At 49.5% G+C, this 13609-nt stretch overlaps 6 non-coding genes and 1 pseudogene across 6 annotated transcripts; all 7 read left to right on the top strand.

The window, feature by feature from the left end:
* Positions 1 to 855: 855 nt before the first annotated feature.
* Positions 856 to 933, top strand: LOC141223517 (U2 spliceosomal RNA; annotated as a pseudogene).
* Positions 934 to 6497: 5564 nt separating this feature from the next.
* LOC141223451 (U2 spliceosomal RNA) lies at positions 6498 to 6690 on the top strand. The gene has a single exon (XR_012291072.1). It is a non-coding gene; the product is annotated as a U2 spliceosomal RNA (small nuclear RNA).
* Positions 6691 to 7805: 1115 nt separating this feature from the next.
* LOC141223239 (U2 spliceosomal RNA) lies at positions 7806 to 7996 on the top strand. The gene has a single exon (XR_012290874.1). It is a non-coding gene; the product is annotated as a U2 spliceosomal RNA (small nuclear RNA).
* Positions 7997 to 9111: 1115 nt separating this feature from the next.
* LOC141223238 (U2 spliceosomal RNA) lies at positions 9112 to 9302 on the top strand. Its single transcript, XR_012290873.1, has one exon. It is a non-coding gene; the product is annotated as a U2 spliceosomal RNA (small nuclear RNA).
* A 1115-nt stretch (positions 9303 to 10417) lies between these two features.
* On the top strand, positions 10418 to 10608 carry LOC141223237 (U2 spliceosomal RNA). Its single transcript, XR_012290872.1, has one exon. It is a non-coding gene; the product is annotated as a U2 spliceosomal RNA (small nuclear RNA).
* Positions 10609 to 11723: 1115 nt separating this feature from the next.
* Positions 11724 to 11914, top strand: LOC141223236 (U2 spliceosomal RNA). Its single transcript, XR_012290871.1, has one exon. It is a non-coding gene; the product is annotated as a U2 spliceosomal RNA (small nuclear RNA).
* A 1115-nt stretch (positions 11915 to 13029) lies between these two features.
* On the top strand, positions 13030 to 13220 carry LOC141223385 (U2 spliceosomal RNA). Its single transcript, XR_012291013.1, has one exon. It is a non-coding gene; the product is annotated as a U2 spliceosomal RNA (small nuclear RNA).
* The last annotated feature ends 389 nt before the right edge of the window (positions 13221 to 13609 follow it).

The raw sequence follows: 13609 nt of genomic DNA, 5'->3' as shown, positions 1-13609 counted from the left end.
ATTAGGCAAGCATTTTGGAGCTTTCACCTAAATAACTACAGGTGGTGAGATAAGCTGCACAATATAATTGACCTTTCAGTATATTGTTGCACACACACCATCTATTTAGCAAATGCCCTTGTTATCAACAGCAGCCTTTTAAACTCACCTGAGCTAACAGGTATGTGCGCTGGTTACTCTGCTGCGCTTAAAATTTCTTTTTTGGTTTGCTACAATGCCTTTTCTGAAACGTTGTCTCCTTCTGCTGGAACACTGACTTCTTTCATTTAATGCCTGCAGACTATAAAAGAGAACCCAACCCAAAAAGTTTGGTTGATTAGTCTGTGGCATTCTGTTAAACTGTTGCTTATGGCGGTCTCTGTGAGCTTCTCAGCGACATTCAGCCAGCCAGGTATCCTGCCTGCAGTAGATGGAATGTGGCAATGGAGCGCTGGCTGCGCGTGTCATAATAGGCTCTGAGCCTTTATATACCTGTGCACAGCAGCAGCCACCTTCAGTCTGCTGCTGGACAGCCAGCAGCAGCAGCAGCAGGAGAGGTATGTAATCAGGAGCCCTCCTGCTAAGGGTAGACAGCTGCTCGTTCCACCCCACCCCCCGCCTTAATTGGTTCTCCTCCCTTCCAACGGTGTTGAGGCGGGTGGGAACAGCAGGGGGTGAAGGTGCTGTGTTTAAAGAGGTGGAGTTATGCAGATCTAAAACGCGTGGATTGCAGCAGCAGCAAACCGAAAAGTGCAGGCATGTAAGGGATCTAGAGGTTGACAACATGTCTTCTTAACGGGAGTCCAGGAGCTCATCTCCACAAATGGACTTTTCAGGATCCTTGGGTGGCTCCGTAGTTTGAAACCAATTCTGGTTATCGCTTCTCGGCCTTTTGGCTAAGATCAAGTGTAGTATCTGTTCTTTTAAGAACACAAGAGCTACGATCTACACTTGACGAGAGCGATCGAACTCGGAAGGAGAAGAGCTTCGGAGCCCAGCTGACATCGGAGAAGGAAGGCGGATATCGGTGGGAGGAAGAAGCTCTAAAGAATCCAGAAGAAGACGAAGACTCGGAGAAGAATCGGGCTGTCCTGTGGAATCTTCGAGGAAGAAAATCATCGAGACAAAGACCTTTCGGGGAATTTGTCCAGAACACGACGGGAGAAGAATCTGCATAGCTCCACCCATTCCGGGAAGAGTTCCAGATCCAGCTCCAAGAAGTAACTGCAGGAGGAAAGCCATGGCAAGCGCTGCGAGGAAGGCCGAAAAGAAGAGCCTGGAGCAGGGGACAGCCAGGAGGGCCCAGCCAGGAGCCGATTCTGACCCCAAGGACTCTGCCTCCACGACTGGCCAGCAGAAGGGACCCCAGAAGCCCCGCCACGAAGCTCCAGCCCTGGAGCCATGGATGCGGCAGATGGTGGCCCTGAAGCTGAAGGAAGTGGATGGGAGGGTGCCGGACATGTCCTCGGACGTGTTCTGCCAGAAGATGCTGCTGGATCGAGGCTTCTCCAGGTCGGACACCCTCAGCATCCAGACCTTCTTGACGGGGATCTTCTTCGTCACCTTCGCCACTGTGAACACCTGCAGGAGGTTCTCGGAAATGGTAAGCGCAAAAGGACCGGATAATTCTTTCTCTGCCTTTACAGGTAGCTGCCCTATCCAGAGGGACGAAAGGAGGATCACGGTCTCCATGCGCAACCCGCACACCCCAGGCCAAGACATCTGTACCTTCCTGAGACGCTTCTGTTTGGTTGTGAAGGAACCCTCTCACATCCTGAATGGACTCGGCTTCTGGACAGGTAAGTGGTCGGTGACCGTTAGACTTCACAGGGACCTGGCGTACTCAGACGGACTTCGGCACCTGCCCCCGACATTCTCCCTGGGCAACTCCTACGGCCTCATCTATTACCCGGACATGCCGCGGAACTGCAGGAGATGCGGCAAGAACGGCCACGAGATGAAGGACTGCAAGGAGGATGCCTGCAGGATTTGTCGAGTGACGGGACACAGCTCGAAGGACTGCCCGAAGAAGACGTCCTGCAACCTGTGTGGGCTGGCGGCTCATCTGTACAAGGATTGCCCCAAGCGTGAGAGATCCTGGGCATCGGTGGTTGCGACGACCCCAGCTACGGAGGACAAGGCCCCGACGACCAGGCCTGTGAAGGTCAAGGACGCGACGACCAAGGCCCCAGCGGCCAAGGCCGAGACGACCAAGGCCAATGCGGTCAAGGAGTCGGTGGCCAAAGCCCCAGCGACGGTCCCAGCAGCTCCGAAGCAGAAGAAAAAGTCAAAGGAGGGTAAGAGTTCTGTCACCCCTCTCTCGATCCCTCCCCCTGCCACCCCCGTCCAATCCCCCCCCACCCCGGCCACCCCTGCTGAGGATTCCACTTCCTCTTCCTCCTTCCCCTACTCCTCAGCAGGTGTCCTTTCCCCTGCCCCGGCAGCCACTCTCCCTCCCCAGACCATGGTAGCGGTGGAATTAACCTTTCCTCCACCCGCCGCTATCTATTCCGAGGAGGATTTTCCTCTTCTTGTCTCCCCAGTTCCAACCCGGGGAAAGAGGAAGGTGGAGGACAGCCCTGCTACTGAATCCTCCAAAAAGAAGATTCTGGATTTCGTAGGCGAAAAGGAGGATACCCTCCCTGAGCCAGAAGAGATGGAGCACATGGTTGAGACCCTGGTGGCCGAGCCAGAAGAGGAGGAACTGGTGGTCGCCGAGATCGAGGCCGCGCTGCTTGACCAGATGGAGGAAGAGGGCCTGCTGGTGATCCCGTCACCAGCAGTCAACACCGACGAGGGACCACTCGACCGGAGTGGTAACTAAGGTGTATTGCCTGCGCTAACTTTTTCTTTTTTCCCTACATGATGGCTAATATTAACTTATTTTCCATTAATGTCAGGAGCATCAAGGACAAGTTCAGACGTCAGACTATTTATGCCTTCCTTACTTCCCAGTTGTGTGATGTTTATATGTTGCAGGAATGTTCCCTTCCCTCCTCTAGGTCCTTCAAACATCTGGCCAGGGAGTGGTCCCACGGTCCATCCTACTGGTCCGGTGGGGGTGACTGCAAGTCTGCGGGGGTCGCAATTCTGATCAGGGGGGGCGCATTCACGCTTGAGTCCGTCCAGGAGCTCATCTGCGGCAGGGCTCTTGTTGTAGATGGCAACTGGGCGGGAGAACCTGTCAGGTTCATCAACGTGTATGCGTCCCCACTGAAGAATGAGCGTTTGGAGCTTTTCCAGACCCTGCGGCTTCAGCTTGCCACCACCAGGACCTTAGTGATGGCCGGGGATTTCAACTGCCCCATCGAGGAGGATGGTCGTAGTTCTGGCACATCTGCCAAGTTGGACATCACGTCCAAGCTGCTCATCGAGATGGTAACCGAGGCCTCTCTTCAGGACGTGGTGGGCTCCATGGGGAGAGGCTCCACGAACTATTCGTGGAGCCGACCCGATGGCTCACTCCGCTCCAGGATTGACTTTGTGTTCACCTCTCGGGCAGTCAGGCAGAGTAGGCACTCGATGGTCTCCTGCTTCTTCTCCGACCACAGAGCCATTCACTTACAAGGTGTCCTCGGCGACGGTTTTCCGTCCGGGCCCGGCTCCTGGAAGCTGAATTGTGCTCTGCTGGCTCAGGATGAAGTCGTGGAGGAGCTGAGAGCAGCCTACGCAATGTGGCAGTCCTACAAGGGTAGCTTCCAAACAGTCTCTGATTGGTGGGAATATGTTAAACTTGAGTTTCGCTGTTTCTTTCAGGCCAAGGGTCGACAACAGGCGTGTGAGAAGAGGAGGGACTTCAGAGGGCTGCAGCGCGAGCTGCGGTCGCTGCAGGACCTTCTTCACTGCGGCTGGGACGTGAGGGAGGAGCTGGAGGAGACCAAGAAGAGCCTGAAAAGGCACTTTGAGGAGGAGTCCAAGCGAATCGTCTTCCGTTCCAAAGTGGAGAATCTGGAGAAGGGTGAGAAATGTAACTCATTCTTTTTCAGGAAACTTCATGCCGGTCACACGCCCCTGAACGAGCTGCGAGACGAGAGCGGAAACATGCGACGTGGGAAGGAGGACGTGATGAGGGTCGTCAGCGACTTCTACAGCGAACTCTACTCCCACAAGACTACCGACCCCGACGCTGCTGATAAGTTCCTGTCAGGTATCACTAACCATCTTGATCCTGCAGGCACGGCAGCCTTGGACAAACCTCTGATGGTGGGCGAATTGCTCTCTGCCGCTAAATCCTTTAGGACCGGCAGGACCCCGGGCAGTGATGGTCTTCCAGCGGAGCTCTATGTAGCGCTGGGAGACCTCATCTGTCCGGACCTGTTGGACCTGTACGAGGAGATGGTGGTGGAGGGTAGAATGCCTCCATCTTTGAGGGAAGGAATGGTCACGATCCTGTACAAGCGGAAGGGAGAGAGGTGCGACCTGAGGAATTGGCGTCCCATCACTCTGCTCAACGTGGACTACAAGATCCTGGCCAAGACGATGGCGACACGACTTAAGACGGTGATCGGACGGATCATCCACCCGGACCAGACCTGCGGCATCCCTGGACGTCGCATCGCAGACAGCCTCGCTCTCGTGCGGGACACGGTCGAGTACATCAAGGTCCGCCGCGCACACGCGGCCCTGGTCTCCTTGGATCAGGAGAAGGCCTTCGACCGGGTTTCCCACGAGTTCATGGGCCGAGCTCTGCACCGGTTAGGTTTGGGTAACATGTTTTGTTTGTATGTCCGTCTGATGTATTTTGATATCCACAGCTCGGTGTTGGTGAACGGCTGGAAGACTGACCCCTTCCCTGTCCTCTCTGGGGTCAGACAAGGCTGCCCTCTATCACCTCTTCTTTTTGTTTGTGTTATAGAACTCTTCGCAGAGGCTATCCGGCAGAATGGAGAGATCAGAGGGATCACCGCACCGGGTCCGGGACGACACGAGGTCAAGTGCTCGCTCTACATGGACGACGTCACCGTCTTCTGCGCTGATCGTGGTTCAGTCGACGCCCTCGTCCAGACGTGTGAGAGGTTCGGCCGGGCTTCAGGGGCCAAAGTCAACTGCAGGAAGTCGGAAGCCATGCTCTTCGGGGATTGGCAGCCGGCCTCCTCCGCCCCCTTCCCCTTCAACATTCAACCGGATTTCCTCAAGGTGCTGGGAGTCTGGTTCGGGAAGGAAGGAGCGGCCCTCAAGTCCTGGCAAGAACGTTTGGCCAAGGTGAAGCAACGGATCGGACTCTGGAGCCTCAGACACCTCACTTGTGAGGGTAAGGCAATCGTCCTGCGTAATGAGGTCCTGCCCGTCTTGCAGTACACGGCGCAGGCCTGGCCCCCACACGTCACTGTGTGCAGGGCCATTACCAGGACAGTGTTTCACTTTGTCTGGGGATCCAAGATGGACAGAGTCAGGCGGGCCGTCATGTACAAGGAGCCTCGCAAGGGTGGGAAGGGCGTTCCAGATATTCCCACCCTCCTGCGATCCTCTTTTGTGTGTGATTGTGTCCGCCGGACTTTGCAAGTCAAGAATGGCTCCGCGGGCAGGTCCATGTCTCGCTTCTTCCTGCTTCCTCTTTGGAGGCGACTCGGCTGGGACAAGTGGGACAGCTCCTTCCCCTACAACTGGACGACGCCATGGTTCTACGGAGACGTCGTTCGATTTGTGGGGGAGCATCAACTGGAGGGACTCAAGCCCGACTTGTGGAAGCCCAAAACTATCCACAAGCTAATCAGAGCCAAGGATGACGTGGAGAACATCACAGGACTTCACCAGGACACGCTGGAGACTGTGTGGACAAATGTGTCGTCTGACAGGCTGACCAACGGGCACAAGGACTTGTCGTGGATGGCGATTCAGGGCGGACTGCCCGTCCGGTCATTCATGCATGCCCGGAACCTGTGCAAGACCCGGTACTGCCCAAGGTGCCCCTTCGTGGAGGAAACATCTTTGCACACTTTTTGGGACTGCGGATTTGCACAGCGCCTATTGACTGCACTTGAGGACGACCTGAGGAACTCTGTCCCCAGGGCGAGCCTATCGCACCATTCTGTGCTTTATGGACTCTTCCCTGGGGTTCATACCGTCGGAGCCATCCAGGAGGCTTGGCGCCTTATGAACTGCTTCAAGGATGCCCTTTGGGTCGCCAGGAACCGGCTCATCTTGAGGAGGGAGAGGATGTCCATCCAGGACTGCCGCAGGCTGATCCACAGCCTGCTCAGAGACTATTCCATCATGGACGGTCCGGAGGACGAGGATGAGGACTAAACCCCTCCTCCCCCTCTCCCCTTATGTGTCTTGTCTTTCAATAAAGCTTCGGGCCTGTGATTTTCCCCTCCCCATCCCCTTTTTCCCAATCCCTATCCCTTATCACGGTTCGTCGTACTGTATTGATTGATATGCTTTTTCTTTCAGATTGAGTGTTTTGTGTAGCATAGGGGTGTGATGTGTCTAGTTAGTGCGTCGTATCCTCATGCTATGTAAATATGATGTAGAATTCTGTGTGTACTGGGCTGCGGCACTGTACACTGTCTGTTAACTTATTTTTTGTGCTAATAAAAGATATATTCAATCAAAAAATCTGTTCTTATCAGTTTAATATCTGATACGTCCCCTATCTGGGGACCATATATTAAATGGATTTTTAGAACAGGGAGATGGAAAAAGAGCTTGCTCTGTCCACTCCACGCATTGACCTGGTATTGCAGTATCTCCAGGACCGGTGCACCCCTTCTTTAATGCAGTTTCTAAAATCAGAAAGAATTGAATTCAATGTTTTTTGTTCATTTTGCTTGTTTGTCGGATTTTGAGATGGACTCTTTGGCTTTGCTTTTCTTCTCCTCATTGGATTTTTCATGTTCAAAGTTGCAGAAGCCAGATTACAAGCTCATTTTGGTTCAACTTCAGCAACTGTGCATTGCATTGCCATGTAATGTGATGCAATGCTATCTTTCTAGCTCTCCCTTTTTACTTCCTTTTGGATAAACAGACATATTAGGCAAGCATTTTGGAGCTTTCACCTAAATAACTACAGGTGGTGAGATAAGCTGCACAATATAATTGACCTTTCAGTATATTGTTGCACACACACCATCTATTTAGCAAATGCCCTTGTTATCAACAGCAGCCTTTTAAACTCACCTGAGCTAACAGGTATGTGCGCTGGTTACTCTGCTGCGCTTAAAATTTCTTTTTTGGTTTGCTACAATGCCTTTTCTGAAACGTTGTCTCCTTGTGCTGGAACACTGACTTCTTTCATTTAATGCCTGCAGACTATAAAAGAGAACCCAACCCAAAAAGTTTGGTTGATTAGTCTGTGGCATTCTGTTAAACTGTTGCTTATGGCGGTCTCTGTGAGCTTCTCAGCGACATTCAGCCAGCCAGGTATCCTGCCTGCAGTAGATGGAATGTGGCAATGGAACGCTGGCTGCGCGTGTCATAATAGGCTCTGAGCCTTTATATACCTGTGCACAGCAGCAGCCACCTTCAGTCTGCTGCTGGACAGCCAGCAGCAGCAGCAGCAGGAGAGGTATGTAATCAGGAGCCCTCCTGCTAAGGGTAGACAGCTGCTCGTTCCACCCCACCCCCCGCCTTAATTGGTTCTCCTCCCTTCCAACGGTGTTGAGGCGGGTGGGAACAGCAGGGGGTGAAGGTGCTGTGTTTAAAGAGGTGGAGTTATGCAGATCTAAAACGCGTGGATTGCAGCAGCAGCAAGCCGAAAAGTGCAGGCATGTAAGGGATCTAGAGGTTGACAACATGTCTTCTTAACGGGAGTCCAGGAGCTCATCTCCACAAATGGACTTTTCAGGATCCTTGGGTGGCTCCGTAGTTTGAAACCAATTCTGGTTATCGCTTCTCGGCCTTTTGGCTAAGATCAAGTGTAGTATCTGTTCTTATCAGTTTAATATCTGATACGTCCCCTATCTGGGGACCATATATTAAATGGATTTTTAGAACAGGGAGATGGAAAAAGAGCTTGCTCTGTCCACTCCACGCATTGACCTGGTATTGCAGTATCTCCAGGACCGGTGCACCCCTTCTTTAATGCAGTTTCTAAAATCAGAAAGAATTGAATTCAATGTTTTTTGTTCATTTTGCTTGTTTGTCGGATTTTGGGATGGACTCTTTGGCTTTGCTTTTCTTCTCCTCATTGGATTTTTCATGTTCAAAGTTGCAGAAGCCAGATTACAAGCTCATTTTGGTTCAACTTCAGCAACTGTGCATTGCATTGCCATGTAATGTGATGCAATGCTATCTTTCTAGCTCTCCCTTTTTACTTCCTTTTGGATAAACAGACATATTAGGCAAGCATTTTGGAGCTTTCACCTAAATAACTACAGGTGGTGAGATAAGCTGCACAATATAATTGACCTTTCAGTATATTGTTGCACACACACCATCTATTTAGCAAATGCCCTTGTTATCAACAGCAGCCTTTTAAACTCACCTGAGCTAACAGGTATGTGCGCTGGTTACTCTGCTGCGCTTAAAATTTCTTTTTTGGTTTGCTACAATGCCTTTTCTGAAACGTTGTCTCCTTCTGCTGGAACACTGACTTCTTTCATTTAATGCCTGCAGACTATAAAAGAGAACCCAACCCAAAAAGTTTGGTTGATTAGTCTGTGGCATTCTGTTAAACTGTTGCTTATGGCGGTCTCTGTGAGCTTCTCAGCGACATTCAGCCAGCCAGGTATCCTGCCTGCAGTAGATGGAATGTGGCAATGGAACGCTGGCTGCGCGTGTCATAATAGGCTCTGAGCCTTTATATACCTGTGCACAGCAGCAGCCACCTTCAGTCTGCTGCTGGACAGCCAGCAGCAGCAGCAGCAGGAGAGGTATGTAATCAGGAGCCCTCCTGCTAAGGGTAGACAGCTGCTCGTTCCACCCCACCCCCCGCCTTAATTGGTTCTCCTCCCTTCCAACGGTGTTGAGGTGGGTGGGAACAGCAGGGGGTGAAGGTGCTGTGTTTAAAGAGGTGGAGTTATGCAGATCTAAAACGCGTGGATTGCAGCAGCAGCAAGCCGAAAAGTGCAGGCATGTAAGGGATCTAGAGGTTGACAACATGTCTTCTTAACGGGAGTCCAGGAGCTCATCTCCACAAATGGACTTTTCAGGATCCTTGGGTGGCTCCGTAGTTTGAAACCAATTCTGGTTATCGCTTCTCGGCCTTTTGGCTAAGATCAAGTGTAGTATCTGTTCTTATCAGTTTAATATCTGATACGTCCCCTATCTGGGGACCATATATTAAATGGATTTTTAGAACAGGGAGATGGAAAAAGAGCTTGCTCTGTCCACTCCACGCATTGACCTGGTATTGCAGTATCTCCAGGACCGGTGCACCCCTTCTTTAATGCAGTTTCTAAAATCAGAAAGAATTGAATTCAATGTTTTTTGTTCATTTTGCTTGTTTGTCGGATTTTGGGATGGACTCTTTGGCTTTGCTTTTCTTCTCCTCATTGGATTATTCATGTTCAAAGTTGCAGAAGCCAGATTACAAGCTCATTTTGGTTCAACTTCAGCAACTGTGCATTGCATTGCCATGTAATGTGATGCAATGCTATCTTTCTAGCTCTCCCTTTTTACTTCCTTTTGGATAAACAGACATATTAGGCAAGCATTTTGGAGCTTTCACCTAAATAACTACAGGTGGTGAGATAAGCTGCACAATATAATTAACCTTTCAGTATATTGTTGCACACACACCATCTATTTAGCAAATGCCCTTGTTATCAACAGCAGCCTTTTAAACTCACCTGAGCTAACAGGTATGTGCGCTGGTTACTCTGCTGCGCTTAAAATTTCTTTTTTGGTTTGCTACAATGCCTTTTCTGAAACGTTGTCTCCTTGTGCTGGAACACTGACTTCTTTCATTTAATGCCTGCAGACTATAAAAGAGAACCCAACCCAAAAAGTTTGGTTGATTAGTCTGTGGCATTCTGTTAAACTGTTGCTTATGGCGGTCTCTGTGAGCTTCTCAGCGACATTCAGCCAGCCAGGTATCCTGCCTGCAGTAGATGGAATGTGGCAATGGAACGCTGGCTGCGCGTGTCATAATAGGCTCTGAGCCTTTATATACCTGTGCACAGCAGCAGCCACCTTCAGTCTGCTGCTGGACAGCCAGCAGCAGCAGCAGCAGGAGAGGTATGTAATCAGGAGCCCTCCTGCTAAGGGTAGACAGCTGCTCGTTCCACCCCACCCCCCGCCTTAATTGGTTCTCCTCCCTTCCAACGGTGTTGAGGCGGGTGGGAACAGCAGGGGGTGAAGGTGCTGTGTTTAAAGAGGTGGAGTTATGCAGATCTAAAACGCGTGGATTGCAGCAGCAGCAAGCCGAAAAGTGCAGGCATGTAAGGGATCTAGAGGTTGACAACATGTCTTCTTAACGGGAGTCCAGGAGCTCATCTCCACAAATGGACTTTTCAGGATCCTTGGGTGGCTCCGTAGTTTGAAACCAATTCTGGTTATCGCTTCTCGGCCTTTTGGCTAAGATCAAGTGTAGTATCTGTTCTTATCAGTTTAATATCTGATACGTCCCCTATCTGGGGACCATATATTAAATGGATTTTTAGAACAGGGAGATGGAAAAAGAGCTTGCTCTGTCCACTCCACGCATTGACCTGGTATTGCAGTATCTCCAGGACCGGTGCACCCCTTCTTTAATGCAGTTTCTAAAATCAGAAAGAATTGAATTCAATGTTTTTTGTTCATTTTGCTTGTTTGTCGGATTTTGGGATGGACTCTTTGGCTTTGCTTTTCTTCTCCTCATTGGATTTTTCATGTTCAAAGTTGCAGAAGCCAGATTACAAGCTCATTTTGGTTCAACTTCAGCAACTGTGCATTGCATTGCCATGTAATGTGATGCAATGCTATCTTTCTAGCTCTCCCTTTTTACTTCCTTTTGGATAAACAGACATATTAGGCAAGCATTTTGGAGCTTTCACCTAAATAACTACAGGTGGTGAGATAAGCTGCACAATATAATTGACCTTTCAGTATATTGTTGCACACACACCATCTATTTAGCAAATGCCCTTGTTATCAACAGCAGCCTTTTAAACTCACCTGAGCTAACAGGTATGTGCGCTGGTTACTCTGCTGCGCTTAAAATTTCTTTTTTGGTTTGCTACAATGCCTTTTCTGAAACGTTGTCTCCTTCTGCTGGAACACTGACTTCTTTCATTTAATGCCTGCAGACTATAAAAGAGAACCCAACCCAAAAAGTTTGGTTGATTAGTCTGTGGCATTCTGTTAAACTGTTGCTTATGGCGGTCTCTGTGAGCTTCTCAGCGACATTCAGCCAGCCAGGTATCCTGCCTGCAGTAGATGGAATGTGGCAATGGAACGCTGGCTGCGCGTGTCATAATAGGCTCTGAGCCTTTATATACCTGTGCACAGCAGCAGCCACCTTCAGTCTGCTGCTGGACAGCCAGCAGCAGCAGCAGCAGGAGAGGTATGTAATCAGGAGCCCTCCTGCTAAGGGTAGACAGCTGCTCGTTCCACCCCACCCCCCGCCTTAATTGGTTCTCCTCCCTTCCAACGGTGTTGAGGCGGGTGGGAACAGCAGGGGGTGAAGGTGCTGTGTTTAAAGAGGTGGAGTTATGCAGATCTAAAACGCGTGGATTGCAGCTGCAGCAAGCCGAAAAGTGCAGGCATGTAAGGGATCTAGAGGTTGACAACATGTCTTCTTAACGGGAGTCCAGGAGCTCATCTCCACAAATGGACTTTTCAGGATCCTTGGGTGGCTCCGTAGTTTGAAACCAATTCTGGTTATCGCTTCTCGGCCTTTTGGCTAAGATCAAGTGTAGTATCTGTTCTTATCAGTTTAATATCTGATACGTCCCCTATCTGGGGACCATATATTAAATGGATTTTTAGAACAGGGAGATGGAAAAAGAGCTTGCTCTGTCCACTCCACGCATTGACCTGGTATTGCAGTATCTCCAGGACCGGTGCACCCCTTCTTTAATGCAGTTTCTAAAATCAGAAAGAATTGAATTCAATGTTTTTTGTTCATTTTGCTTGTTTGTCGGATTTTGAGATGGACTCTTTGGCTTTGCTTTTCTTCTCCTCATTGGATTTTTCATGTTCAAAGTTGCAGAAGCCAGATTACAAGCTCATTTTGGTTCAACTTCAGCAACTGTGCATTGCATTGCCATGTAATGTGATGCAATGCTATCTTTCTAGCTCTCCCTTTTTACTTCCTTTTGGATAAACAGACATATTAGGCAAGCATTTTGGAGCTTTCACCTAAATAACTACAGGTGGTGAGATAAGCTGCACAATATAATTGACCTTTCAGTATATTGTTGCACACACACCATCTATTTAGCAAATGCCCTTGTTATCAACAGCAGCCTTTTAAACTCACCTGAGCTAACAGGTATGTGCGCTGGTTACTCTGCTGCGCTTAAAATTTCTTTTTTGGTTTGCTACAATGCCTTTTCTGAAACGTTGTCTCCTTCTGCTGGAACACTGACTTCTTTCATTTAATGCCTGCAGACTATAAAAGAGAACCCAACCCAAAAAGTTTGGTTGATTAGTCTGTGGCATTCTGTTAAACTGTTGCTTATGGCGGTCTCTGTGAGCTTCTCAGCGACATTCAGCCAGCCAGGTATCCTGCCTGCAGTAGATGGAATGTGGCAATGGAACGCTGGCTGCGCGTGTCATAATAGGCTCTGAGCCTTTATATACCTGTGCACAGCAGCAGCCACCTTCAGTCTGCTGCTGGACAGCCAGCAGCAGCAGCAGCAGGAGAGGTATGTAATCAGGAGCCCTCCTGCTAAGGGTAGACAGCTGCTCGTTCCACCCCACCCCCCGCCTTAATTGGTTCTCCTCCCTTCCAACGGTGTTGAGGCGGGTGGGAACAGCAGGGGGTGAAGGTGCTGTGTTTAAAGAGGTGGAGTTATGCAGATCTAAAACGCGTGGATTGCAGCAGCAGCAAGCCGAAAAGTGCAGGCATGTAAGGGATCTAGAGGTTGACAACATGTCTTCTTAACGGGAGTCCAGGAGCTCATCTCCACAAATGGACTTTTCAGGATCCTTGGGTGGCTCCGTAGTTTGAAACCAATTCTGGTTATCGCTTCTCGGCCTTTTGGCTAAGATCAAGTGTAGTATCTGTTCTTGTCAGTTTAATATCTGATACGTCCCCTATCTGGGGACCATATATTAAATGGATTTTTAGAACAGGGAGATGGAAAAAGAGCTTGCTCTGTCCACTCCACGCATTGACCTGGTATTGCAGTATCTCCAGGACCGGTGCACCCCTTCTTTAATGCAGTTTCTAAAATCAGAAAGAATTGAATTCAATGTTTTTTGTTCATTTTGCTTGTTTGTTGGATTTTGGGATGGACTCTTTGGCTTTGCTTTTCTTCTCCTCATTGGATTTTTCATGTTCAAAGTTGCAGAAGCCAGATTAGAAGCTCATTTTGGTTCAACTTCAGCAACTGTGCATTGCATTGCCATGTAATGTGATGCAATGCTATCTTTCTAGCTCTCCCTTTTTACCTCCTTTTGGATAAACAGACATATTAGGCAAGCATTTTGGAGCTTTCACCTAAATAACTACAGGTGGTGAGATAAGCTGCACAATATAATTGACCTTTCAGTATATTGTTGCACACACACCATCTATTTAGCAAATGCCCTTGTTATCAAC

This window comes from Phyllobates terribilis, unplaced genomic scaffold (genome assembly GCF_046119375.1).
Source record: "Phyllobates terribilis strain yellow unplaced genomic scaffold, ASM4611937v1 Scaffold_376__1_contigs__length_1858288, whole genome shotgun sequence".
Classification (NCBI taxonomy): domain Eukaryota; kingdom Metazoa; phylum Chordata; class Amphibia; order Anura; family Dendrobatidae; genus Phyllobates; species Phyllobates terribilis.
This window is presented reverse-complemented; position numbering and strand designations above follow the sequence as displayed.